The sequence below is a fragment of the Pinus tabuliformis genome, chromosome 6, assembly GCF_031772625.1.
Source record: "Pinus tabuliformis cultivar Carrire ecotype Pingquan chromosome 6, CPIR1, whole genome shotgun sequence".
Classification (NCBI taxonomy): domain Eukaryota; kingdom Viridiplantae; phylum Streptophyta; class Pinopsida; order Pinales; family Pinaceae; genus Pinus; species Pinus tabuliformis.
This window is the reverse complement of record NC_142292.1, coordinates 710359939-710387731: the sequence shown is the minus strand read 5'-3', so window position 1 is coordinate 710387731 and position 27793 is coordinate 710359939.

Below are 27793 nucleotides of genomic sequence, written 5' to 3'. Positions count from 1 at the left end.
GTATGCACAAGTCTAGACAGAAAATCAACGAGAAGATTATCATTTCCTGGTCTATTAATAATAGTAATATTAAATTCTTGTAGTAGTAACAACCATCTAGTAACACGGGCATCGGTGATAGGTTTATTCATTAAAAATATGATATTTGAATGGTTTGTATGTACAAAAACTTCATACCTCGTTATATAATGTCTAAATTTATTAATGGCATGAACTACTAATAAGAATTCTTTTTCAGTGACCGTGTAATTTAGTTCTGTAGGAGAGAGATTTTTGTTAACAAAATAGATGGCATAGGAAATTTGATTCTCTCTTTGACCTAAAACATCCCCCAAAGTTGTGTTTGAGGCATCAGTACAAATGTGAAAAGGGAGGGCCAAATTTGGTCCTCTTAGAACTGGAGCAGTTCACAGTTTTTGTTTAAGAATTTCAAGGGCAATTTGACACTGAGAATCCCACTGGAATTCTGCATCTTTTGTTAAAAGTTTGAACATAGGGGCAATCATTGTTGTAAAATTTTGAATAAATATTTTGTGATATCTGGCATGCCCTAGAAAGCTTCTAACTTCTTTTTGAGGGATGGGAGTTTTGATCTGAGCGATGATTTCGATCTTAGCAGGATCTACTCTTATCCCAGTGCCAAAAATATGATGGCCTAACACAACACCCTCGACAAGAATCATTCTATATGTTTCATTGTTAAGAGCAAGGTTGGTCTCTTGACATCTGATTAAAATTTTTTCTAGGTTGTCTAAAGCTTGTTGTAAATCTTCCCCATATACTGTGAAGTCATCCATATAGAATTCCACATAGACTCAGGTTAGATCGGAAAAATTAGCAAGGACATCCCTTTGAAAGGTGGCAGGGGAATTACATAACCCAAAAGGAAGCACCTTGTAGGCATAAGTACCCCATGGACAAGTAAATGTAGTATTTTCTTGGTCTTCGGGTGCAATTTGGATCTAATTATAACTATTAAATCCATCCAAGAAGGAGAAATACTTCTTCCTAGATAAGGTATCCAATACTTGATCGATGAAAGGCAAGGGAAAGTAGTCTCTAAAGGTATCCTTATTTAGTTCCCTAAAATCCACACAAATCCTCCATTTACCATTTTTCTTAGGTACAATGACTAGTGGTGACACCCACTTACTATCAGAAATAGGGTAAATGAAGTTAGCATTTAAGAGCTTTTGAAGTTCTTCTTTTACTATATCCTTTAGGGCTGGGTTCATCCTTCTTTGAGGCTGCCTCACTGGTCTAATTTCATCATTTGTGTAGATTTGATGCATGTACGTGTCAGGGTGGATCCCCTTAATATCAGAGTAATCCCATGCAAAAGCACCACATTGTCTTTTAATCATTTGCATCAATTGTTCTTTTTCTCTACTTCTAGACTGAAATTAACATATAGACACTTCCCAAGGTTAATTTCAACAACATGGAAAGAGGACTCCATACCTTCACCTATTTTTGTTATGGAAAACAATGTGGAGGTAGAGGGATGACATGCTTCCTGAAATTCAGAACTGAAAATGTGCTCATATTCTTGAAAGGATTGTGGAAAATGAATACATCATGTTGTGGTTAAAAACAATTTCAAAACTTTATCTTCAGTTTGTTCTTGAAGATATTTAGATTGTTCAATTATTAACAATGGTTCAATACATTCCTCCTCTCCAATGGGTTCTCTATCCATAAGGGGATTTATTTAGCAGGTCGGGAAAGAGGAAATAAGGTAATTTTTTGACTTCGACATCCGTTGGAAATGGTCATCTCTCCAGTCCTACATCCAATAAAGGAATCAGTAGTGGCTAGCCAAGGTCGGACCAGTACTACTGGGTGTCCAGGTTTGGAGGATTTTGGATGGATCACAAATAAGTCCACAGGATATTCCCAGGAATCTAGTACGTCTGTTACGTCATCCAGCCTTCCTACAGGTTTAAGGATGGATTTGACTTCTAACTCCAATAGTGTTTGGGTTGTCCTCAAGCCTTCTAACTACAACTTTTCCATAATATCCATAATCTTGACATTTATTGTTCCACCTAGGTCAACAAGAGTGTTTGGTAAATATATGCCATTAATATGTATGGTCACTACTGGATTCCTAGGATCAGTGTATTTAGAAGGCATCTCTGACATGGTTTCTGACAATTGGCCAACTAATTTTATAATAGGGGGGTCTTTCATTTTTCTTCTTGGATTTTTAATGCAAAGATCCCTTACAATCTTGGCGTAGATAGGAATATCTCTGATGGCTTGAAGCAAGGGTATCTTTACACAAATATTTCGCAATTCAGCCTCTAAATCATATCCTAGCCGGACCTCAGGATTTTTGACAAGCAATCTCTCTGGATATGGTGGTTGAGTAGCCTCTTGAGATTGTGTGGGTTGTATGGTAGAATTGATGGGTGCTGAGGGGGGGTTTTCCTCTTTATCGGAAAGAGAATCTTCCTCTTGAATACATATGTCCTTGTCTTCAGGAGGTGATTATGTTGGTTGTTCTTCTTGAATGATCACTGTTGGTCCTGTTTTATTTAAGACCTTCCCAAATCTTAGTCGAATTTCACTGATTGGAACTGAAGTGATAATGTAGGTAGGGAAGGTTTGCAGCTCCATATTCTGTATAGGTTGACTTGACCTATGATTTGGGTTTGAAATGGGTTGTGCAGGTAATTGAGTAGTTCGAGGAGGATTAGGGTTTGGTGGCATTTGTTGTTGATTCAGATTCATGGGCAGAGAAAGTTTTTGTGGACTTGAATTCATAGGCAGTTGTTATTGACTTGGATTCATGGGCATATCAAGTTGTTGTGAACCTGAGTTCATAGGCAGTTATTGTTGAGGAAATGAAGGGAATATACGTGGGCTAAACCGTGACAATAACTGAGAAATATTTGTGGGATATTGTGCGCAGTGATGAGCCCCAATTTTTGGTAACAAATTGGGCTCATTTGGCCTACTTACCTTGCTCAACCCTTCATCTTTTATCACTTATGCATTCATTTCTTGGTATATTCGTGTTATTTGTAGGAAGAAGGGCAGGCATTATATCTATGTGGCTAATACATGATGATTTCAGGTTTTTTGGCATTAAAGGGAGCAAAGACCACGTAGAAGGAGACAAGGAGACAGCAAAGGTGGCATTACAGGTTTATAGGGAGGTTGTCTACAGCCTTAAATGACCTCCCTCGTGATCTCCACCCTAACTCCGAGCTCCAACAGCTCTCCCCACCGAGCTTAAAGGCAGTCAACGGGTTCTACAGGAACAACAGTTTACAGCAGTTTAACTTTTAGTTGGACAGCCAAGCTCCATTAATTGAGGAAGCCAGCTTGATCCTCATCATGTATAAATATTAAGGCCGTAGCCTTTGATAGGAGCTTTTTTAACTTTTGAACTACTGTTGCAATTTCTAAGCACGAGCTACAGCTCGGTTTTTGCTCTTTGTAAGCCAGTCTTGGCATGTCATTAGACTCATGATTATTCAATAAAGACAGGCAGCTTTTGATTCAATTCTGAGTTTTTAAGGGAGCTATAGCTCTCAGGTTAGGGCCCAACCTGAGAGCAATAGACCTCCTCTTCCTTGTATTGTTACTTGTCTTTCTTTTCAGCACTTTATTCCTCTGTTTTGACATGCATTTAGAAATTACAGTCTGCTGATTTGATTTCTTTTATGTGATTGAGTAGGATTAGTTTATGGTTCAAGTGCTTTTAGTTGCTTAGATTAGAGTAGGAGGATCAGCATTCATTAGAACTCCAAGAAAAGGCTGACAGTGCACTCACTGCCATCTCTGTTTAGAGATTGGGGGTGTAGACCGTACCAGCCACCAAAAACGCAGTCATACACTTTCATTCAAGCTGCAACACAGTCATTTCAATCGTAGATCCATCCATGCATTCTGATCTTGAGCAGTATTTCTTCATTCCAACTCCATGCATGATTTTTCTCTGAAGTTTACATTGCTGTTCGTTGATTTAATAACACAGTTAGGATAGGTTGATGAATTCTTGGTTTTGTGCAGATTTGTTTCCTTTACACTGCGTTGCATCACTCTGTTATCTTCTTCTTCTTCTCAACCACGTCTAAAGCCACCTACCCAACCTCTGTTCAGATCGTTTGCCTTCCAACACTTCCACTGTTCACGTAGCTCCATCTTTTTGGACTTTCCATTACTTCCACCCTTCTCTCCACCAACCAACTGTACCCACTCTTTCCTCATCTCATAGCTCTGTCCCTGAGCCATCATAAGCCCCCTTTCCATCCTACCTATCCACCCGTACCACTCCTCCAACACCCAAAACTCCAACCACAGAACATCCTGTAGAAGTTAGCTGCCTTCCTGTAGAAATCCCAAGCTTCCTGTAGGATCCCCTGCAGACATCCTGTAGAAACCTGTAACCTCGGTTGCCGAGCACCTGAACGTTGTGGACTTCTATGGAATGATTTTTTGGATCCTCTGGAACCTCTCCTAGTCCTCCTGACCTTTCCCAAGCTTTCTTTCCTTCGAACTACGCCTGCACAGTCAAACCCTAATAAGAAACAACATCGTAATAACTCCAACCACTTAAGCAAAAATCCAAAAACAGTGTTCTTTTCAGTAGAAGTAGCTTAAATTCATGCATCTCATATCACTTGAAGTAATGGCATCATTTCCAGAAGTTTGCACTCCCACCATTGCATCATAGAGATTAGACTAGTCAGATTAGGGTTTACTAGGGTTTCCTTGTTTTGTTGGCTTTCAGTTCATTATTGCAAAGTAGGTCAATTTCCTTTGAGATAGTCTTCGTCCATCATTTAGAAAGCTTCTTCTGAGAGCATATAGAAGTTGGCTTGAGCCCTAGCGGACTTGTGCCAGCTGACCAAGTGACAGCTGCGACAAGAGCTAGTACTTGTGCATACAGCACCGTCGCTTCCAAGTTTGTTACGAACTACCGGGTTGATAAAATTAGAGATAGGAAGCTCCAGGAGTTGTAGCATTATTGCTACAATACTGGAGCCCACCATCCTTTTTGGCGCCGTTGCCGGGGAAGCGTCAGAGTATTAGTAATTGTTGCTTTTCTTCTATTTTCTTACTCTTGCCTTCTGCTAAGTAGTTTATTTCATTTCCATTCTGCAAAAGTAGCATAGACATTTCCTGCTTTCATAGATTAGCATTTCAATTCTGCCATTTCATTTCTACAAGCGTAAATTAGTGTTTCAATTCTGCAAGCATAGACTAGCATTTCCATTCCTGCAATTTCATTTGAGCAAAGTAGATTAGTCCTTTCCTGCTTTCAATTTAATTCTGCATCTTTATAGTTAGTTGTAGATCAATCTGTTTCAGTTTTGCAGGTACCACAGAAAAAAAAAAAAAAAAACAAAAGCAATCAAAAAAGTCTTTCCATTTCATGCCTCGTAGGAATCGAGATAAAACAGGCAAATTCTTACCCAAACCCCCACCACATCACTGAGTCACCCTTCTCTCTTCTTCGGTGACAGTGATCCAGAAGAACCTATAGGTGAACCTCCGGAGATATACGAAGATCCTATAGCAGAAGAAGAATTAGAGACCATCCCATCTGAAGCTATGGCTGACAATAGAAGAGAAGATGAGAGAATAGAAGGTGCCTTCCCCATCCGAGAGACCAATGGAGAGATGAAAATGAAGAACATTAGCCCCTCCGCTTTACCTCACTTCCATGGACTGACTACTGAAGATCCTGATACCTTCCTGTTTGAGTTTGTTGTCCTTTGTAGAACCTATGACTATACTGAAGATGAGCAGAAGCTGAAACTCTTCCCTTCAACTCTTAAGGATGCAGCATTACGCTGGTTCATGGGCTTACCTGGGAATAGTATCACCACTTGGGCTCAGATGCAGCAAGCTTTCAATACCAAGTACAGGGATTATTGTAGGTCCAAGGAAACCAAGGGAGAAATCTTTCGGATGACCATGGGAAATGATGAGTCCTTAGAGGATTATGAGGAGAGGTTCCAACTTAGCTATAAGCGGGCCAGGTGCACACTTGACCCTGAATCCCTCAAGTTGGTCCTGCTCCGAGGAGTCCCTGAAGACCTCTTAGATACCCTTCACATGTTAGCTGGGGGGGACATTTACCAACTGCCTTATGAGGACATCAAGACTGTGTTTAGAAACCACTCCAGGGCAGCTCGGAAACGAGGTAGAGGGAACCTCCTCTCTCCTAGTGTCCCTTTCTCCAAACATGAGTTTGCGAATCAATTGGAAGATCTTAAGAGTGAGGTGAGACAGACCATTGTCATGCAGCTGGACACATTCAGGATCCAGCAGAAGAAGGAAGAAGCTGAGAGAGCCTTGGCTATCTTCTGCCCTAGATGTACCAGGAGACACCCTAAGAACGAATGTCCATTGCATTCGGTTGAAGTGTGTTTCGTTTGTGAGGAGGACCATCCCACAAACCAATGTCCAACCTTACCTGGATTTAAAGCCATGTACCAAGGGACAGAAGCTCCCACTGAACCTCTCTATTACCTCAACCAAAGGAGGCCACAAGGACCTAGAACTTACCAGCAGGGGATGCAAGGGGCACCTCAAGCTTATTACAGCCCCAACCAATCGACTCCTATGCTTTCCTGGGGTCCCCCTGCTCATCCTTCCTGGTCTATGCCTCCTCCATGGTCTTATCCACCTCAGTACCCTACTCAACCCACTACTCATTCTTATCACTCACATGCCCAGCCGCAGCCTCAGTGGAATGCACCTCAGTCGGGGTGGAGGCCCCAATACAACACTCCTCCTGCCATTCTGCCTCCACCACCAGTTCAACCTCAACCATTACCTCCTGCTCCTCCAAGGCAACCTCAAATACCTGCCCAACCGAACCCGAACCCCAACAATAGACAGGCCCAGCATGTATACACTGGGGAAACATCATGCCCTACTTATGCTGTGGAGATCCAGGAGATCAATCTTCGATCTGGAAAGACTCTTCCAGATCGCCAACCTCCTCCCCCAGAGGATGAGGAAGATAAACAGGAAAGTGAACCAAAGGCTATTCCACCCTTTCCTGAGAGACTAACAGCCACCACACAACCCAACCCAGAGGAGGATGAGCTTCTGGGTGAGCTCAAGCAGTTGTGTGTGAAAATACCACTTCCCCAAGCCATCAAGGATGTGCCAATATACAACAAACTGGTTAAGGAAAAGTGTTTCAAACACCCAGGCAGGCGAAAGAGAGATGCTTCAACCATCAATGTCGTAGGACAACTGCCTGACCTTATGTTAGGACAAGTCATCTGCCCAAAGTATCTAGATCCTGGGAGTCCTGTAGTAGATGTCCACATCAATGGCATCATCATACCTCACACTTTGATTGATTTGGGGGCCGCCATTAATGTGATGACCAGGGATACCATGCTCAAACTCAATCTTCAGGGTTCCTTGAGGAAGACCTCGACAGTTCTGCAACTTGCAGATCGCTCCACTGTGACTCCCGAAGGGATTGTGGAGGATGTCTTGGTCTCTGTCGACTCTTGGGAATACCCTGCAGATTTCTTGGTTCTGCAACCCAAGGCAAAGCTTACGGGATATCCTCTTATTTTGGGAAGGCCTTGGTTAGCCACTGCAGATGCTTACATAAGTTGTCGTGCAGGAAATATGACCATCAAAAATGGTCCTATGTCTAAGCAGCTAGTCCTATACCCTCCTGCCCAACCTTCCTTAGAGCATGACTTACCACTTTGGTTGGAGGAAGGAGAAGAGGATGAAGTATACTCAGCACCTTTGTGCACCCTAGATACCACCAGAAGAGACCCCCCAACCGAGGATGACTTGATTGAGACCTTGATCCAGAATCCACCTTCCAGTGCACTCTCCTTAGAGAAATTGGTGGAGGATGCCCAAGCCAGCACCTTAGTGGATCTTTGTACGACCAACCCTGTCACTCCCAGAGTAAAAAATGTGGAGTTTGGCCCTGAGAGAACGTTAAAGATCAACTCCTCCCTATCTCCTTCCCAGGAAAAGGAGCTGTGTAGCCTGTTGGCCAGTCACCTAGATGCTTTTGCTTGGAGCTATAAGGAGATGAAAGGAGTCCATCCCTCGGTCTGTACCCATCACATATACATCAAAGAAGGTTGTAAACCGGTTAGGCAACCTCAGAGGAGAATGAATCCAGCCCTTAAGGACATTGTCAAGGAAGAATTGCAAAAACTGTTGGATGCCGGATTCATTTACCCCATCTGAGATAGTGAATGGGTGTCCCCTCTGGTGTTGGTTCCCAAGAAGAATGGAAAATGGAGAATCTATGTGGACTACCGAGAACTGAACAAAGCTACCAACAAAGACCATTTCCCTCTACCTTTCATAGATCAAGTGTTGGATGGACTGGCAGGAAAGAAGTTCTTCTCTTTCCTGGATGGGTTTAGGGGGTACAACCAGATTCAAATCAGCCCGGAAGACCAAGATAAGACCACCTTCACTTGCCCTTGGGGCACCTTTGCCTACCGAGTTCTTCCCTTTGGGCTATGCAATGCTCCTGCTACCTTCCAGAGAGCTGTCTTGAGCATCTTCTCGGAGCTGGTCCATGATGCAGTGGAAATTTATATGGATGACTTCACTCCTTATGGGGCCAACTTCCAGGAAGCATTGTCCAATCTGGGAAAAGTCCTAACCAAATGCATTGAGATGAACCTGTCCCTTAGTCCTGAAAAATGTGAATTCCTGATGACTGAAGGTACCGTGTTAGGCCATACCATTTCTTGCCAAGGGTTACAGGTGGATCCTAACAAAATTGCTCTCATCAAGAAGGTTCCACCTCCTCAAAAGGTAAGGGATGTTCGGAGTTTCTTAGGATTAGCAGGGTATTACAGGAGATTCATTAAGGACTTCAGCAAGCTAGCCTCGCCATTGTTTGGCCTGTTGGCAAAAGATGTGGAGTTTAAGTGGACTAATGATTGTCAGAGGGCTTTGAATGAATTAAAGGACAAGTTGGTGTCAGCCCCAATCCTGAGAGGTCCAAACTGGGCCCTACCTTTCCACATCCACACTGATGCCTCGAACAAAGCCATAGGTGCAGCTTTAGGACAAGTTGAACAAAAACTTCCATATGCCATTTACTTTGTTAGTAAAAACTTGTCCAAAGCTGAGCTGAATTACACTGTAACTGAGAAAGAGTTTTTGGCTGTGGTCCATGCACTGAACAAGTTCCGACATTATATCACTGGCTATCAAACATTTGTACATACTGACCATGCTGCAATTAGATATTTAATGAATAAACCAGATGTGAATGCTCGTATTATTAGATGGTTACTTTTGTTGCAGCAGTTTGATTTGACCATTGTTGACAAACCAGGTAAAGAAAATGTTGTTGCTGACTTTTTATCTAGATTGGATTTGTCTGCAGATGAGGATGGAACAGTGGATGACCAGATGCCTGATGAACATCTGTTTGCTATCTCAGCACTCTCTCCATGGTTTGCTGATATAGCAAACTACCTTGTTTCAGCACAGTTCCCTCCGCACCTATCTTCAAGAGAGAAGAGCAGAATCATCAGAAAAAGTGCCTCATTTACTTGGATCGGGGGCAATCTGTTCAAGCTTGGCCCCGATCAGATCTTAAGGCATTGTGTAAGGGCGGAGGAAGTCCTTGATATCCTCCTCACCTGTCATGATGGGCCTTGTGGAGGACATTTTGCAGCAAAGAGGACTGCCTTCAAGATCCTGCAGGCAGGCTACTATTGGCCCACACTTCATCAAGATGTCAGAAGATATATCAGCCAATGTGACCAATGCCAAAGAATGGGGAAACCGACTCAAAGGGATGAGATACCTCTCCAACCTCAAGTGACTCTCGAGCCATTTGAGAAGTGGGGCATGGACTTTGTGGGTCCAATCAACCCTCCTTCGAGGCAAAGGTCTTACATCATTGTGTGTACTGACTACCTGACAAAGTGGGCAGAGACTAAAGCAATCAAAGCAGCAACAGAAGAAAAGGTGGCCGAATTCTTAAGAGAAAACATCTTCTACAAGTTTGGCTACCCAAGAGAGCTGGTCACCGATCAAGGGAGCCAGTTCACATCCAACCTGGTTGAAGACTTACTAGCTCACCACAAGATCAAGCATAGGACTTCCACCCCCTATCACCCTCAAGAAAATGGGCAGGTGGAAGTCACCAATAGAGCATTCGAAGGGATCTTGACTAAGGTGGTGAGCAGCAGCAGAAAGGACTGGGCAGATCGCCTGGTTGAGGCCACATGGGCTTACAACACAACCTGGAAGACCACCACCGGCTTCACACCTTATGAGCTGGTCTATGGGAAGAAAGCTTTGTTGTCCATTGAGTTCGAGTACAACACTTTGAGGATGGCAGCTCAGCTGGACCTAGATCTCAGCCATGCACAACAAGAAAGGTTATTGCAGCTGAATGGACTCGATGAGCACCGAATGCAGGCCCTCCTTCACTCAGAAGTGGTTCAACTTCAGAGAAAGGTGTGGCATGACCAACATCTCCATGACAAGCAATTTCAGCCGGGAGATTGGGCCTTGTTGTATGACTCCAGATACAAAGATTTCAAGGGAAAGCTGAGAACCAGATGGCTAGGAACATATGCAGTGGAAACATGTCATGACAATGGATCTGTTCTTATTCGGACCATTGATGAGGAAGCCATCCCCATGCTTGTCAATGGGCATCGACTGAAGATCTACAGGAAGCCTCTCTCAAGACAAGAGTTCATCAAAACTATGGAGAAATCAGTGTTGATCATAGAGAAGGGTTCTGCCTCTCCTTTGCGCATACCCTGAAAGATCTAAAAAAATAATAATAATAATAAAGATCCTTGGGTGAAAACCTTTCTAAGGCGCCCAAGGCAGGTGGTAGGGGTGAAAACCTTATTGAGGCGCCCCTATTGTCTTTCAAAAAAAAAAAAGAGATTGGAAAAAGATCCTTGAGTGAAAACCTCTTTGAGGCGCTTAAGGCAGATGGCAAGGGTGAAAACCTCATTGAGGCGCCCCTATTATCTTTCAAAAAAAAAGAGAAAAAAGAAGAAAAAAGAAAAACAAAAAGAAAAAAACAAGGTCAGCAGATTCATAATGTAAAATTGCATGCAGGTTGCAGGTGTTCTATGGAGGAGAGGAAGCCTCTCAACTCAAAGCTCAGGATCCTTATCATGCAGTCAGGAGACCTCACCAGCACCTCCTCCAAGAATACTCATTTTCTCCAATGTATGTGCAATTTTATTACAGCTTGAGTCTTCTACAGGAAGACACAGATTTTCTACAGGAAGACGCAGATTTTCTACAGGAAGATGCAGATTTTCTACAGGAAGGTGCAGACTCTCTACAGGAAACGCAACCTTTCTACAGGAAGCTCTGTATTTCTACAGGAAGCTTCCTGTAGAAGTTCAGAACGGCCCAGAATTCATTTTATGAGGAGATCTAATGACTAAGGATCGGTTTGGACGCATGCAAGCTATTGTTATCTCCATTGCACATTGTTGTCACCTCATCCTGCCCTCCTTGTCGACATGCAACGAAGTTACCTGCACCAGCAAAGCAGATAGATGAGTTATCAAGACAAAGCAATTTTCAAATGAAAAAAACTCTGAGATCTCATACCATATCCATCCCAATCATCCAGAAGCCCTGGGAGCATGATCGAGAGGCCAGATCCTTCATCGTGCAGCATGCACCCAAGGAGGAAGAACTGTTACAAGACATCCCGCGGGAGTCCTGTAACAGTTGAGCCCGCTAGAGTGTATACTATTCACAGCGCTGGCCATATGCAATGAACGCGGACGCATGCAGCCAAGCATCAACTCCATCGTCGGCAGCCTGTAAACGTGAACCTCCAGGCCTGTGCAAATTCACCAGCAGCAGATAGATCCATTCATCATCGTCCAGAACCCGAAAAATCGTGTTGCAGCCGCGCAGGCAAGTGTCTCGACCCTTTCTTCCGTCAGATCGCATGAATTTTACTTTGAATTGTATGCAAAGTGTAAAGTGAATGGGTTGAGTGGCTGTATGGCTAGTTGACTGGCCACATCGATCGGTTAATGGTCCAGTCAGATGTTTGGGTGGCGGCCGTGACAAAAGGAATGATCAGCACACACGTGAGAATAATCCCCGTCGGAAAAAACGGATTTAGCAGAAGAAACGGCGGTGGATCTGCTGGAGGGATGATGCGGTAGTAAGTGAACCCGCAGATAAATGATGGAACGACGTCATCCAACGGTCCGGCGGGGACAGCTCACCCCCGCGCCACGGATTCCGCCGATTCAAATCTAATCGGCTAGATTGGCCGCATGCATTTATCATTCGCCGTTTGAACCTCGAGTGAACATTCAGATCCCTCTGCAGTTCGAAACTCCGAGCCTTTGGCTATCAGAACGGCTGTGAAGCACCACCGAGAGCGCAGACCAACTGCAGTCTTCCCCAGGAATCACGCGCTGCTCCTACAGGAAAGCTGCTCCTACAGGAAAGCTGTTTCTACAGGAAGGCGGGTTCCTCACGTAAAAAGGTGGCAGATAAAAAGGTAACCCTGAACTCTCCATGCAATTGGTTTTTAAAGGTGGCAGAATCGTCGTCTACAGTCTGGTTGTAGGAAATGGTTGAAATTGTTGTCTGCTGTGCATAGACTGTCGTTCTACAGGATGTCAGTGAATTAAACTGTGTTAAGGTCCTCAGGGATAAGTTTTGTGGATTATTTGCACGACGGAAGCGTAATTCTACGCTCTGTCCCAATAAGCTAAACTTCTTCCGCATTCGCCACCTCTAGCAACAGTTTTTATCATGCCGGGTGGGTTTATTAGACGGGAACCCACTGATTCATCAAAATTAAGAGAAAACCAGGAGGTGGTGGAGCTCTTCACACGGGCACAATGGATATCCTTTTGTGACAAGTTGCAGGGTCATGACGACGAAGTGGCAGAAGAATTTTTACAAGCCTTGAGGCCGAAATCCAAAACACTGGCCACCGTGAACTTCAGGGGCCTAAGCCTCAAGCTCACCCCGCAATATATCAGTCGAATTACTGAACTTCCAATGGGTTTGCCATGGGATAAGGAAGAAAGGAAGTTGAGCCAGCAGGCAAAGAAAGAATTCTTTCCACCTGAGGAGGAATTCACGGAGGACAAAAATGGGGTGCGAAGAACCAGCTTGCTGCCACCATGGAATGAAGTTAGCCTGCAAATCATGAAGTATATAACCTGTGAAGGCCGTTTTAGCATCGTGTACGCGTATCACTTCAGGTTGCTCACTGAATTGAGACACCAGATTGATCTTCCTGTAGAAAACAAACTGAGCATTCCTTATTTCCTGCTACAGTCTCTAATTGAGTGTGCCACAAAGTTAAAAGAAGGCATACCAGATCAAGTAGCCCACCATGGATTGATCAAACTTCTCGTGGAGGATGCGCTACATTCATATAAGGTTCCCCTCTCATGGGAATCATTCAGAAATTTGACAAGAGATGGAGACATAAGGATGCTGACTGAGGAAAGTGGTTCCTCCAGCAGTGAGGAAAAAGAAGCAGTGGCCGTGGAAAAGAAAGAAACAGGCCAGAAGACACCGACCACAGTGCAGAAGAAAGAACAAAGGAGGAAGCACGAGAAAAAGGATGCTGAGGAAAAAGGTGACACACCCATCTTGTCAGCAAGAGAGAAAAGGTTGCAGAGCAGAACGGACAAAGCTGAGAAGGTCCACATCAGCACAAGTACCTCATCAGCACCCGCAACCAAACCAAAAAGCAAAACCCATGCAGCAAAGCAAGCCAAGGTGGTGACACCTGTGTCTACAGGAAAGCAGAAACAGGCTTCTACAGGAAGCCCGAAAATTATTGAAAAAGGGGCTTCTACAGGAAGCCCGAAAATTACCAAAAAAGGGGCTTCTACAGGAAGCCCGAAAATTACCAAAATAAGGTCTTCTACAGGAAGCCCGAAATTGGCTAAAACAGGGTCTTCTACAGGAAGCCCTGAAAAGGTGAAACCCAAGGAGAAGAAGGATGATATTCGTGAAAGGGAGGCAGCAGCTGTGCTGGCTGGCCTCAGCACGCCACCTAAGCCAAAAGAAAAGAGAAAGAGGGAGACCCCTCTATACTCTGAAGTTCGAAGAAGTTCGAGAATAAAGACGGGCAAGCCACAACCCCCATCCAGCAGCCAAGTCACTACAGGGGATGCCCCTACTTCACCCAGTGAGAGGTCCCCCTCGAAGATATCGGTCACCTACGAGAAGGGGAGCCCAAAAGCAACTACTTGGAAAAGAAGGATAGACCAATCGGCTTCAAAAGCCCGGCTCAAGGTCGAGGAAGCAAAGAAGAAGGAAGGAGCGGCACCCTCATCGCCACCAAGGGCAGAACAGGCAGAGCCACCAAGAGTAGGGAAGAAAGAGCGTATTCCGGAGCCTAGTTCTCGGCCAAGGACAAGGAGCTGGGGCAAAATTGCTCAAGGATGAGCAAATATTTTAGCTGGGGGGTGATGATGAGCCCCAATTTTTGGTAACAAATTGGGCTCATTTGGCCTACTTACCTTGCTCAACCCTTCATCTTTTATCACTTATGCATTCATTTCTTGGTATATTCGTGTTATTTGTAGGAAGAAGGGCAGGCATTATATCTATGTGGCTAATACATGATGATTTCAGGTTTTTTGGCATTAAAGGGAGCAAAGACCACGCAGAAGGAGACAAGGAGACAGCAAAGGTGGCATTACAGGTTTATAGGGAGGTTTTCTACAGCCTTAAATGACCTCCCTCGTGATCTCCACCCTAACTCCGAGCTCCAACAGCTCTCCCCACCGAGCTTAAAGGCAGTCAACGGGTTCTACAGGAACAACAGTTTACAGCAGTTTAACTTTTAGTTGGACAGCCGAGCTCCATTAATTGAGGAAGCCAGCTTGATCCTCATCATGTATAAATATTAAGGCCGTAGCCTTTGATAGGAGCTTTTTGAACTACTGTTGCAATTTCTAAGCACGAGCTACAGCTCGGTTTTTGCTCTTTGTAAGCCAATTTTGGCATGTCATTAGACTCATGATTATTCAATAAAGACAGGCAGCTTTTGATTCAATTCTGAGTTTTTAAGGGAGCTATAGCTCTCAGGTTAGGGCCCAACCTGAGAGCAATAGACCTCCTCTTCCTTGTATTGTTACTTGTCTTTCTTTTCAGCACTTTATTCCTCTGTTTTGACATGCATTTAGAAATTACAGTCTGCTGATTTGATTTCTTTTATGTGATTGAGTAGGATTAGTTTATGGTTCAAGTGCTTTTAGTTGCTTAGATTAGAGTAGGAGGATCAGCATTCATTAGAACTCCAAGAAAAGGCTGATAGTGCACTCACTGCCATCTCTGTTTAGAGATTGGGGGTGTAGACCGTACCAGCCACCAAAAACGCAGTCATACACTTTCATTCAAGCTGCAACACAGTCATTTCAATCGTAGATCCATCCATGCATTCTGATCTTGAGCAGTATTTCTTCATTCCAACTCCATGCATGATTTTTCTCTGAAGTTTACATTGCTGTTCGTTGATTTAATAACACAGTTAGGATAGGTTGATGAATTCTTGGTTTTGTGCAGATTTGTTTCCTTTACACTGCGTTGCATCACTCTGTTATCTTCTTCTTCTTCTCAACCACGTCTAAAGCCACCTACCCAACCTCTGTTCAGATCGTTTGCCTTCCAACACTTCCACTGTTCACGTAGCTCCATCTTTTTGGACTTTCCATTGCTTCCACCCTTCTCTCCACCAACCAACTGTACCCACTCTTTCCTCATCTCATATCTCTGTCCCTGAGCCATCATAAGCCCCCTTTCCATCCTACCTATCCACCCGTACCACTCCTCCACTCCTCCAACACCCAAAACTCCAACCACAGAACATCCTGTAGAAGTTAGCGGCCTTCCTGTAGAAATCCCAAGCTTCCTGTAGGATCCCCTGCAGACATCCTGTAGAAACCTGTAACCTCGGTTGCCGAGCACCTGAACGTTGTGGACTTCTATGGAATGATGTTTTGGATCCTCTGGAACCTCTCCTAGTCCTCCTGACCTTTCCCAAGCTTTCTTTCCTTCGAACTACCCCTGCACAGTCAAACCCTAATAAGAAACAACATCGTAATAACTCCAACCACTTAAGCAAAAATCCAAAAACAGTGTTCTTTTCAGTAGAAGTAGCTTAAATTCATGCATCTCATATCACTTGAAGTAATGGCATCATTTCCAGAAGTTTGCACTCCCACCATTGCATCATAGAGATTAGACTAGTCAGATTAGGGTTTACTAGGGTTTCCCTGTTTTGTTGGCTTTCAGTTCATTATTGCAAAGTAGGTCAATTTCCTTCGAGATAGTCTTCGTCCATCATTTAGAAAGCTTCTTCTGAGAGCATATAGAAGTTGGCTTGAGCCCTAGCGGACTTGTGCCAGCTGACCAAGTGACAGCTGCGACAAGAGCTAGTACTTGTGCATACAGCACCGTCGCTTCCAAGTTTGTTACGAACTACTGGGTTGATAAAATTAGAGATAGGAAGCTCCAGGAGTTGTAGCATTATTGCTACAATACTGGAGCCCACCACGCAGATTGGGTAAGAAGTTGTTTGGTATGGTTTTGGAGGAATATTTCCATAGGTATTAGGGAGTCCCCCTCCAACCTTGTTTCCAAGCATGTCCTTGTGCTAGTTGAGGCCCCCACTGGCAGTAAGGAATTTGAGGGGCCCACTATGGTTGTGCAAACTGCATGGAAGGATCCTAGAACATGGAGGGGTTTTGTTGCCTCCATGGTCTCCTAGGAGGATAAGATGGATATTGTGGTTATTTCCCCCCTTTCTAAATGGCTTGCAATCCAGGTAATGAATGGAATTCATTAGTTGGGTGTTTATCCGTGAAAATTCCACAAACCTTTATGGCATTAAAAGGCCATTCTTTTTCAAGATGCTTCTTCCTACAGCAAGGGAAAAAGATAGCTAAATCAATTTTTTCCTCTTCTTGTTTCCTCTTACTATTGAGGGTATCTAGCTAGTTACTAATTTTGCTAAGGATATTAGTGGGTTTTCCAATTCAAATTGTAAGTTCTCTTGGGCTTTTACCATCTTTAGCTTGACTATGGGAGTACTTCTTAGTATTAAGCAATTTCAACAAATGGTTTTTTATAAACATCGCCAGCACTCATGAGATTAATTACTTCCATGCAGTCATCTGGTATCCCTTTTAGAAAAATGTTTCTAACTGTGGCTAGGTCAAGGGAAACTTGCTTGCTTTTTTGGTAGTTGTAAGGGAACCTTTATAGGTAGTCTTCTAGGCTTTCTTCTTCGGTATACTACATTTTAAAGATGTCATTCTTGGCATCCCTAAGTCTACAGTAATCCTAGTATTTATGGAGAAAGGTTGCTTTCATATCATCCCAATATGTAACAATGTGTTCCCCTAGACTCATGAACCATCTTAATGCTGAGTTTTTTAAGGTGGCTAGAAAAAGCTTTAACTTTTGAGCATTATCTATATAATTATAACTTCTACACAGTGTATCAAATTCGAATAAAAATGAATCAGGATCTTTGGATGACATACCATTGAATTGAGGTAATCATGACAAAGGAATGTTCTTCATAGTGACATTCCTAGTAATGTCAAGAATTGGAAGTCCAAACGTTTCTGGCTCATTGTTGGATTCATTGTTTTCTAGATTGTCTATTCTTCCTTCTCCTTCCATTCTTTCTTTCCACAACTTAGAATTTGTGGAAGTAGGAGATACATCTCTTTCAGGAGATAATGGTTCAGTCACTAGGTTATCTGCAATGTTCCAAGGTACTATCTCCAATGTATTATGAACTTCTTCTACCACTGTCTTTGTTTCTACTCCAAGCTTCTTTACTGATGTCTCGTCTGCTGGTGCCACTAGATTTTTCTCCTCTAGAGTTTTCCTTGCATAGAGATTATCATAATTAGTTGGATTAACAATTTTGGGACCATATAGGTTTTCAGGGATTTTTGATGAAACAAACCTACCTTTCCTATCTCTAATTCTTCTCATGAAATGAAAAAAATCAATTGCTACTTACCAAAAGAGAGGGCAACTTAACTTTGGAGCAACCCCATTATAGTGGATGCGTGGCTCTTCACTCACGTCTTACCATCTTCTCTCCGCCATTAGGTCTTCCTCAATGTTACTCAAAATTCATAAAAAAACAAATCATTACCTATTACCATTTACAGCTCCCCAACAACGATGCCAAAAATGTTGGGGCAATTATATGAATGATATATCGCCAAAATATTAAATTATAAACCAGGGATTCGTAATTAGTAGAGATGATACGCTATATGTATCGGTAACAGATAAGTTCCTATGTTTGATGAGTACAACCTATATAAAAAGCATTCAAAACTAATACTAACTTCCTCACACAATTTGAAAGAAAAACTCAGAAATAAAATCTTAACAAGACTGTGAGCTAAATGTTCTTGCTCAGGTAACAAGTATATCCATTTACAAGCTCATGAAATAGAAATATGGATCTAACTCTTTTTTCCTGTAGCAACTTATCTCAATCACTATACTAAAATCAATTCACTACATTCAAACATTAAACGAAGCAACCAAAACTAGTCTAGAAATAAACGTTGCATTCTAGTCTTGGAAATGTATGACAAGAGTCTTCACTAGAAGCACATGCAGGTGAATGGTGAGATCTATGATATTAGCTTCCCTATTCCTCAAAATAGCAATCAACAATCAATTGTGCAAATTAATAAATAAAGTTTGCATTCATAAAACTAATGAACTCTCACTCAGAAATTACTTACATGAAACAAGACTGAAATCACATCAAAAAATTAACACTACATAAACAAAACTATATGCATAATAACTATGATAAGAACTTTCCTTGATGGATTCAGTGGGCCCTTGCCGAGCTTCCAAGGAAAGCTTGAAGAACTTACATAACTAAGAAATCTACTAACACATTGAATTCATCAATTGTTTCTCATATTATTGATTTCAAAAGAAAAGATTACAAAATCAAGTCTCCAGCACAACAATAAAGTTTAAAAATTTGTCTCCAACTAGCTGAAATTATTTGTCTCACTCTGTCTTACTCATTGTATCTCTTACTAGCTAACTCATATCATATATGGGCCTTCTCTTATAGATAAATGGCCATTACATTTAATGTTAAAATATAAGATCAAATCACTGTAAAAATATACAAATCTCTTTCTTGTACATATTTGGCTTCATCCTCATGACACGCAGTGCATGAGTGATGAATCATATCATCTCAATTTGTTGTAACAAGATGATGCCTTTGACCAACAATTTCCTCGGCCTCATCGAAGACAGTTCGCTCAACCATCGAACCTAGAAAGTCGGGTCCGATACCATGTTGGGTTGTGTTATATTCTTTCCACGACTAGGCTACGTAGTGAACTAGGGAGTTAGAGGGGGGTGGAGCCCCCCTTCGTTGCGTTGATTGCGCAGCGGGGGCGGGCAGCCCCCCTCTACAGAGTTCGGGGCAGCGCCCCGGGAAATTTTTTTTTGGACCATATATTAGGTTGGGTGAACCTACCTATGGTTTTCAGTCCATGGTTTTGGATGCGATGGCTTTTGGTCCATGGTTTTGGACGCGATGGTTTTCAGTCCATGGTTTTGGATGCGATGGCTTTTCGGTCCATGGTATTGGATGCTTCGGCATGTATAAATATGTATTGTAACATTGAAAGGAACATAATTAAAAATCAAGCTGGTAGTCCCGGTTTTGGGATCCAAGGGAAAATCTCTGTGTATATGTGTTTTATGTGTTATGCTCTCGCATTTTTTATTTTTTGTGTTTTAGAATTTGTATGCAGGGAATTTCTGTACGGGGTTAAAACATACATACCAGAATAATACAATCAATGCAGGTGGTACCAGATTAACACAAGTGCTGGATCATAGGTAACGGATGAACATAGGTGTCAAATGAGCACAGGCACATGGGTAACTATTGTCAGGTATCTGATAGGAAATCGCACGGGTAACGGATGAGAACACGAGTATCGAATTGATAATACTTGTACCGTATAAGTAGGAGCGCCAGTACTGGACCGATAATGTTGGTACCCGATGAGTAGGAGCACAAGCACCAGATCAATACACTGGTACTAGAAGAGTAGGAGCACGAGTACCAGATCAATAAACTGGTACCAGATGAGTAGGAACATGGTCTAAAAATCTATGTCAAACCAATCCAATAAATTAGAGAGTATAAAGAATCAATAATTCTATTTCTACTACACTAAAACATAAAAATCACGCTTTTAAATATAAATTGCTGCATAGATACATAAGGAGGATAAAAGGTATATTCTGGAAGAATAAGGGCAAGTAGTACATAGGTTTGAGGTGAAATTGGTCAAAAAAATAGAGGACACTATAAGGTATTATAGGCATAAAAAAAGGAGACTCAACAATAGTCAGGAAAAGTGGAAGGAGAAACCTTCCAAGAGGATGTCATGGGTTGAGATTGTCATACTAGATACTCAAATATAGTAGGTCTCTAGGAGCAGTGTGGCTTCTATGAGGATACCATGCTAAACAATAGGATATGCTCCAGCGACAGAGGGATAAATAATGGTGGAGGGAGAAACCAATATTTACAGAGAAGTATATGTTTAAGTGTCAGAGGGAGCACCCAGTCAGGGTGACTAGAAAGAAGTTTTGGTGATGGATCTAGCGAAGGAATCTAGCCAATTTATTGTTGAGACAAGACATGCAATGAAGCATGTGTTGAGGTATCTGCATGGTAAAATTGGAGATGGTTTGGAATATGTCATAAGTGGTGAAGTAAGGATGTAGGGATATCCTGATTCAGATTGGGAAGGGAGTGCAAAGGATAGGAAGAACATCTCGAGGATCTACTTTAACTTTGGATCAGTTATGATATCCTAGTTTAGCAGGAAACAGATTTCTATCACACTCATTACAATAGAGGATAGTATATTGTAGTTAGTGTTGTAAGTCAGGAAGCAGTATGGCTTCAGAAGTTACTTGCAAGGTTATTTGGTCAGGAGCTTGAGACGACCTTGATATTTTGCGATAATCAAAATTCTGTTAAGCTTTAGGAGAATACATTATTTCATGACAGGTCTAAGTGTATTGAGATAAAATATAACTTCATCCAAGACATGGTGTATAAAGTAACAGTGAAACTCCAATACAGAGCCATAGATGAGCAGAGTGCGAACATTCTCACCAAGCATTTGCCTAGAGAAAAGTTGTAAACTTCGTGGACAAGCTTAGCATGATGCAGAATGTATACCTCGTTGAGAGGGAGTGTTGATGTATTTTCAAGATTGGATAGATATTCTCCTGAGAAGCCATAAGGAATTGGGTGGGTCATGTTGATTTGGTCAGAGGAGATTGATGTAGTTCATTTAAGAAGCCATGTTGATTTGGCCAGGGGTGAATGGTCCAAGGGTATATATTCTCCTAAGAAGCTAGAAGGACTTGATTAGGTCATGTTGATTTGACAAGAAGAGATTGATGTAGTTCACCTAAGAAGCTATGCTAATTTGGTCAAGGGTGAATGGCCCAGGGGCAGACTTTCTCCTGAGAAGCCATGTTGATTTCACTGGGTCATGATGATTTGACCAGAGGATATTGATACATTTACCTAAAAATCCATGCTAATTTGGCCAGGGCTAAATGACCCAAGATACTCACATTGCCTACTCCATGATGGAGTGATCTATATATATAGACGTACATGTGAGGAGGCATATTGCCTACTCAAGGATGGAGTGATATATCGATGTGCATGTGAGGAGTCACACTGCGTACTATAGGATGGAGTGAACTGTAGATGTGCATGTGAGGAAGAAACTGCATCAACATAACAAGCTCAAGAAATTTTCTTATGAAAGATAAATTTTAGCTAGGGATAAATCTTTTTACATCCAAGGAGAATACCTCTCTCGTTAAGAGGGAGTGTTAATTTTTTGTAGCATCCGGAGGTTTTCCCATATGGATTGAAAAATAAAATAAATTTATTTCCGGGGTCTCTAAATTTTCCCAACCAAATGAAAGGGTGTGTTCATTGGGTAATTTTACCCCTATTTTAACAAGTATATATATATATGTTGTGACATTTCATTTTCTCCATTGTCGAAGAGGAAGTTTCTTCTCTCTCATTAGCGTTCTTGAACAACCACACATGTGGAGAAATGGTATTTGTTTGATTGAGCTTGACTGGTAGTTGACTGAGCTTTGGTATCTATTTGACCAAGTTTTTGACAGGACATTGGTCGTTGATCACAAGATAGTTTGATCATAGAAAAAACCGAGTGTAACCACATAATAAGGAAAAGTTGACCATAGGTTTGACTATGGGTTTAACCGCAAGGCTGAGTTTAGCCAAGCTAAAGTTTGACTACAGATTTGAATTTCGGTTGGTTTGACCATTGTTGACTTGTTGGAATTTTAAACAAGTTTGATTGGTATTTTCACTTGGATATTGGCACATATTTCTAGACAAATTTTTGATTTGTAAACCTTGCTAAAGAATAATTTCTCCTAAGAAAAGTTGTTGGGTTTTCTCCCAAGGTTGGGTTTCCCAAGGTAGAATTTATTGTCTCTATTGTGCGTGGCTGTCTTTCTATGATCTTTATTGTTTTTGTTGCATTTATTGTTGATATTTTATGAAGTGTAATTGCTCAGTGATATCAATGACATACAAATATTGTGTGAGAATAATCAAGAAGTAATTGTCTATTAGAGAATTGTATTCTATTATGTTGTTGTATAAAATTCAATAATTTTTGGGTCAACCCTTGGATTATAAGATGGCTACTTTCCCATGCTTCCCATTGTGGTAGATGGTTGTTTCAACAACCCAATGCTTCATTCAATGAGTTATGTGATACTGGGAAAACAAAACTACAAATTCAAATTCATTTTTTTCCATAAAATTTGGGTGAGGTTTTCTAGCAATAGTAGACAAGACTAATATCCCATAACCCCCTCACTAGTTCCCACTTGTGATGTCATAGTACCTAACGGTGCTCGCAATACTAGCTAGTTTGCAAGCATTTTTTATTAACACGGTTTTCGTATACCTCATTTTTAAATTGTTTTGTTTGGTTCATCATAAATACATGATTTAAATGTTCAAATTTGGGTGAGGTTTTCTAGCAATAGTAGACAAGACTAATATCCCATAACTCCCTCACTAGTTCCCACTTGTGATGTCATAGTACCTAACGGTGCTCGCAATACTAGCTAGTTTGCAAGCATTTTTTATTAACACAGTTTTCGTATACCTCATTTTTAAATTGTTTTGTTTGGTTCATCATAAATACATGATTTAAATGTTCAAATTTGGGTGAGGTTTTCTAGCAATAGTAGGCAAGACTAATATCCCATAACCCCCTCACTATTTCCCACTTGTGATATCATAATACCTAATGGTGCTCACAATACTAGCTAGTTTGCAAGCATTTTTTATTAACACAGTTTTCATATACCTCATTTTTAAATTGTTTTGTTTGGTTCATCATGAATACATTATTTAAATGTTCATACATGTTATAACAACATGATTATTTACAATAATCTCGAAGTTCAAAATGGGGTTGTTACAGATGTGATGGATGTATGGGGATAACCATAAATTTCCATGAATAGGGAAATCTTTAATGAAGTATGGAATGACGTATTGTACCATCATTCTACCAAGGGAAATCACTTCATCAATTGTGTCTATTTATCATATGCAAAGAAATGAAGATACACTTCTAGACATTTATTCATAACAAACTCAAGTTACCCATTGCATTTAGGATGGTCAAAGGTGTTGTGAGGCAATTGAGTACCTAAATAAGAAAACAATTAGTCCAAAAACTATTAGTGAAAATTGGATATCTATCATCTATAATGATATTGGGATTCCATGTAGCTTCTAAATTGTTTCCATGAATGATGTAGATATTATACTTGCTTTAAAAGGATAAGAAAGAGAGAAAAAGAGGGCATACCTTGTGGGATGATCCACCACTACCACAATGATATTATTTTCTTTAAACTTAGGTAGAATTGTAATAAAATAAATTGAAACATCTTCCCAACATTGGCTTGGTATGGCTAATGGTTGTAGGAGACTTGGAGTCTTGACTGTCTATCCCTTATTTTGTTGAAAAGGCACATATTCAAACATAGATTTTTGAACTTTATTTTTAAGACCTACATAGAAAAAATAATTCTTGATCTTCTGATCATTTTTTAGGAACCTAATAGGAGAAGTGTGCAATTCAAAAAGGACCTTCTATTTGAGTTGGGAATTTTTACATAAATATAAGTGATATTCATACAATAATGAACCATTCTTCCACATAAATTTACCTAAAGCACTTGGGATTCTTGTAGTTGTTCAATAATATTGCATACCTTCTTCTCTTGCTTCCTTTCTATCTATGTGTCTTCCACGCAAGTAGATTGTGTAGTGGAAATAACACATAATAAGTGTAACAACCCTCGTGAAAATTCCATGTAATAAAATTTAATTAAGACAAAAATAATAACCACAGTTGATGGGACACTTATTCCAAGCTGAATGTTGTGCAAGACATCCTAGTGTGGGTGTTCATTGGTTTATTATGGCTAAGGAAATTGGCAAAGGCAATGGCTAAGGCTGTGGAATGGCAAAATGGCATTTTTGGCACATTTATTTATGAAAATAATGGAAATTAGGAGAAAAGGAAGGTGAAAGGTCACATGTTGCAAGTGAGTAAGAAAATGAAGGAAAATAATGGAAAATGAAGAAAATAGAGGCCTAATTGATAAAAAGGCTTCTTAGGATCAGTTGGTACCTTTTTTTTCAATTCAATTTTGGAGCTCTTTCATTATTCTCTCTCTCTCTCTCACTCTTGGACACTTAGAGTTTTCTTGGAGCACTTTGGCATTGGATCAAGAAAGGCAAAGAAGGCAAGAGGAAGGAAGGAGAAAGCAAGAAAGAGCATGATCAAGCAGCTACAACATGATTCTTTGCAGGTATCAATTTGCATGTGTGTTTTCCTTGCTAGATTTGGCATGCATGGTATTGCATGTGGTTTTTGGCTGTTATGGCATGGGTTTTTCTAGGTGTGACAATGTTTTTAACCTATCCTTGCCATTTTTGGATAGCCATGGTGTGATGGGATTCTCATGTTTTGGTTGAGTTGGATTGTCGGATGGATTCGATGTTGCGCGAGGTGGATCTCTGAATAATAGAACACATGACCTAGTAACCCCTGAACCGGATTGTGGGTTGCAATAAAGCCATATTTTGTGTTGCCTCGATGGGCCTAGGAATCCTCGACTAGTGAATGATGGGATATACGTTAAAGCCTATAGGTGGTTGATCTCCGTCAGGCCTAGTAATCCCGAGATGGGATATGCGATAAAGCCTGGAGAGTGGGTCTCGGTTTAGGGACTAGTGATCCGATGTGGATTGCGATAAAGCCTAAGAGACTAGGAGATACAAAACTTCCTCACACTATAGGTGGAAAAATATGGTGGCATCCATGCTTTTTTTGCCTAGTGATCTAGCGGAGATCATGGTAGAGCCTATTATTACATGTTTATTGTTTGGCCTAGTGATCTAGGATGGATTACGGTAAAGCCTAGTTTCTATTGATGAGGGTGAGGTGGTTTAGCCTCAGGATGCCCTTGTTGGTTCTTTTGGTTGAGTCCCACATTCATGCTTGGAATATGGCATGGGGGTGAATGACTGAAGAGAGAATTGGCTCAGCCATTCTATGATTGAGTGGAACATGGTAGTCCTATCCCGGGTTGGCTTTTGCATTCATTAATAAGAGGTTGTTCTCTTGGTATCTTATGTGTAAATGTACTGGTCTATATGTCGATTCTATGGCTAATGTATCCTTAATATTTCTGTTGTTATTATGTTGGTTATAAGCATGTATTATGACAGTGATGATGTATGGATCTCCTCATGTTTTGATTTGTGAATGAATATATAATGTATCTATGACCTAATATATGATAATGCAACTAATGATATAAGGTAACAATGCTTCTTAGTGATTCTCATATAAGTATGAGGCCCTATGCTCTAATATGTTTTTTAAACTTGTAGATTACATATTTGTGACATGTTTGAAAAAATGCTTGTCATGGATAGTAGGGGTCTAGTCTATACCTTGTCATTGTTTTTGAAAATGCATCATTGTTATGTTGTGTAAATTCATTTCCGAAAGTGTCATTGAGTTCTCGGCAATGACCTGGGCTCTGGGCTTGAAAGAGTGGCACAAATCTCAAAGTTGCAGGTATAGGTTTAAGAGGAAAATTCCCTAAACACATGCATACCCATGTAGTGGGAGCATCTGGAGCCTCTTGGACACATGTTTTTCCATATCAAGGGAGCGTCTGGGGGTTTAATGGTCTAAAACTTCAGTTGGTCTCACGGTCATGTTACTTGAGTGGTTGGTTTGGCTCTTAAGAGTTTTTTTGATGATGTGGAAGGTCTGTGTGGTGTGTTTCCACCGATTCCACTTCGTTAAGGTGACATAGGAGGTTGAATCCCATTACAGTGGCCTCTCATCGCATATTTACCCTGGTTGGTCGGTTACTTGGGTAGATGTGGGATGAGGGTGTTACAATAAGCCATCTTATCTCTTCCTAATTCCTTGGAAGTACATCCACCGCCACATTTTTCTTTCCTTTTTTGTAGATAATTTTAAAGTCAAATCCTAGCATCTTTGTAACCCATTTTTATTTCTCTTCTAAAAATGATCATTGTTCCAAGATGTACCTCAAACTATCATATCTATTTGTACCTTGAATTGTCTTCTTATTAGGTAAGGGCACCATTTCTTAAATACAATGTAATATGGAAAACACTTTCTTTTCATAAATTGGTTTTAGTAAATTATTTCATTTAACCTAGATAATTTCATAGGCAAGGGGCATTCCATCTTGCATTAAAACTACACCAATTCCATTCCCTGGGGCATCACACTTCACAACAAACGTTTTTTTGAATTTAGGCATGGCCAGGATAAGACTTATACAGATAACCTCCTTCAGTTTTTCAAAAGATTCGGTTGCTTCTTGAATCCAAGGAAATGCCTTCTTTTATTAATAATGTTGTTATATGTGTTGTTGTTTGACCATAATTATTGACAAACTAGTGGTAATAGCCCATCAATCTTAATAATCCTCTCATATTAGTTGAGGTTTCTGGAATTCCATCATAACTTTAATTTTGTTACGGTTCATTTTGACACCTTAATGAAATATAACATGATCCAGATATTCCACTTCTTGAACCCCAAATGCACACTTGGTAGGATTCTCATATAATTGTTTCTCTTCAAAAAGTTTTAAGAACATATCAACATGTTGTACATGCTATTTCCATGATTTGTTGTAGTTTAGTATATCATCAAAAAATACTTACTCAATTTTTTTTAGGAAGGGTTTGAAACTAATCAAGCTTTGACATGTTGAAGGTGCTTCAATAAGGCCAAATGACATCGCAAAAAATTCATAATGACCTTCATGTGTTCTAAAGACTATTTTGGGGATGTCTTCTTGCCTCATTATAATTTCATGACATCTAAAATGGAGATCTAACTTAGAAAATACAATTGAATGAGAGGGAGAGAGTTGAACAAGCATTATAAGCATTATCATTTTGGTCGCCCCCCTTCATTAGTTACATTGATGGGAAATTGAAATTCAAAGAAACCACTCTTTTTTATCCTTATCTTAATTTGAGGTATGTCCGGGATGAGTGGGGAAATGCTAAGGCATTTCCAAGGTAGAGAGAAGAATTTGCCTCCAAATTCATCATTCATATAGAGAGTTTTCT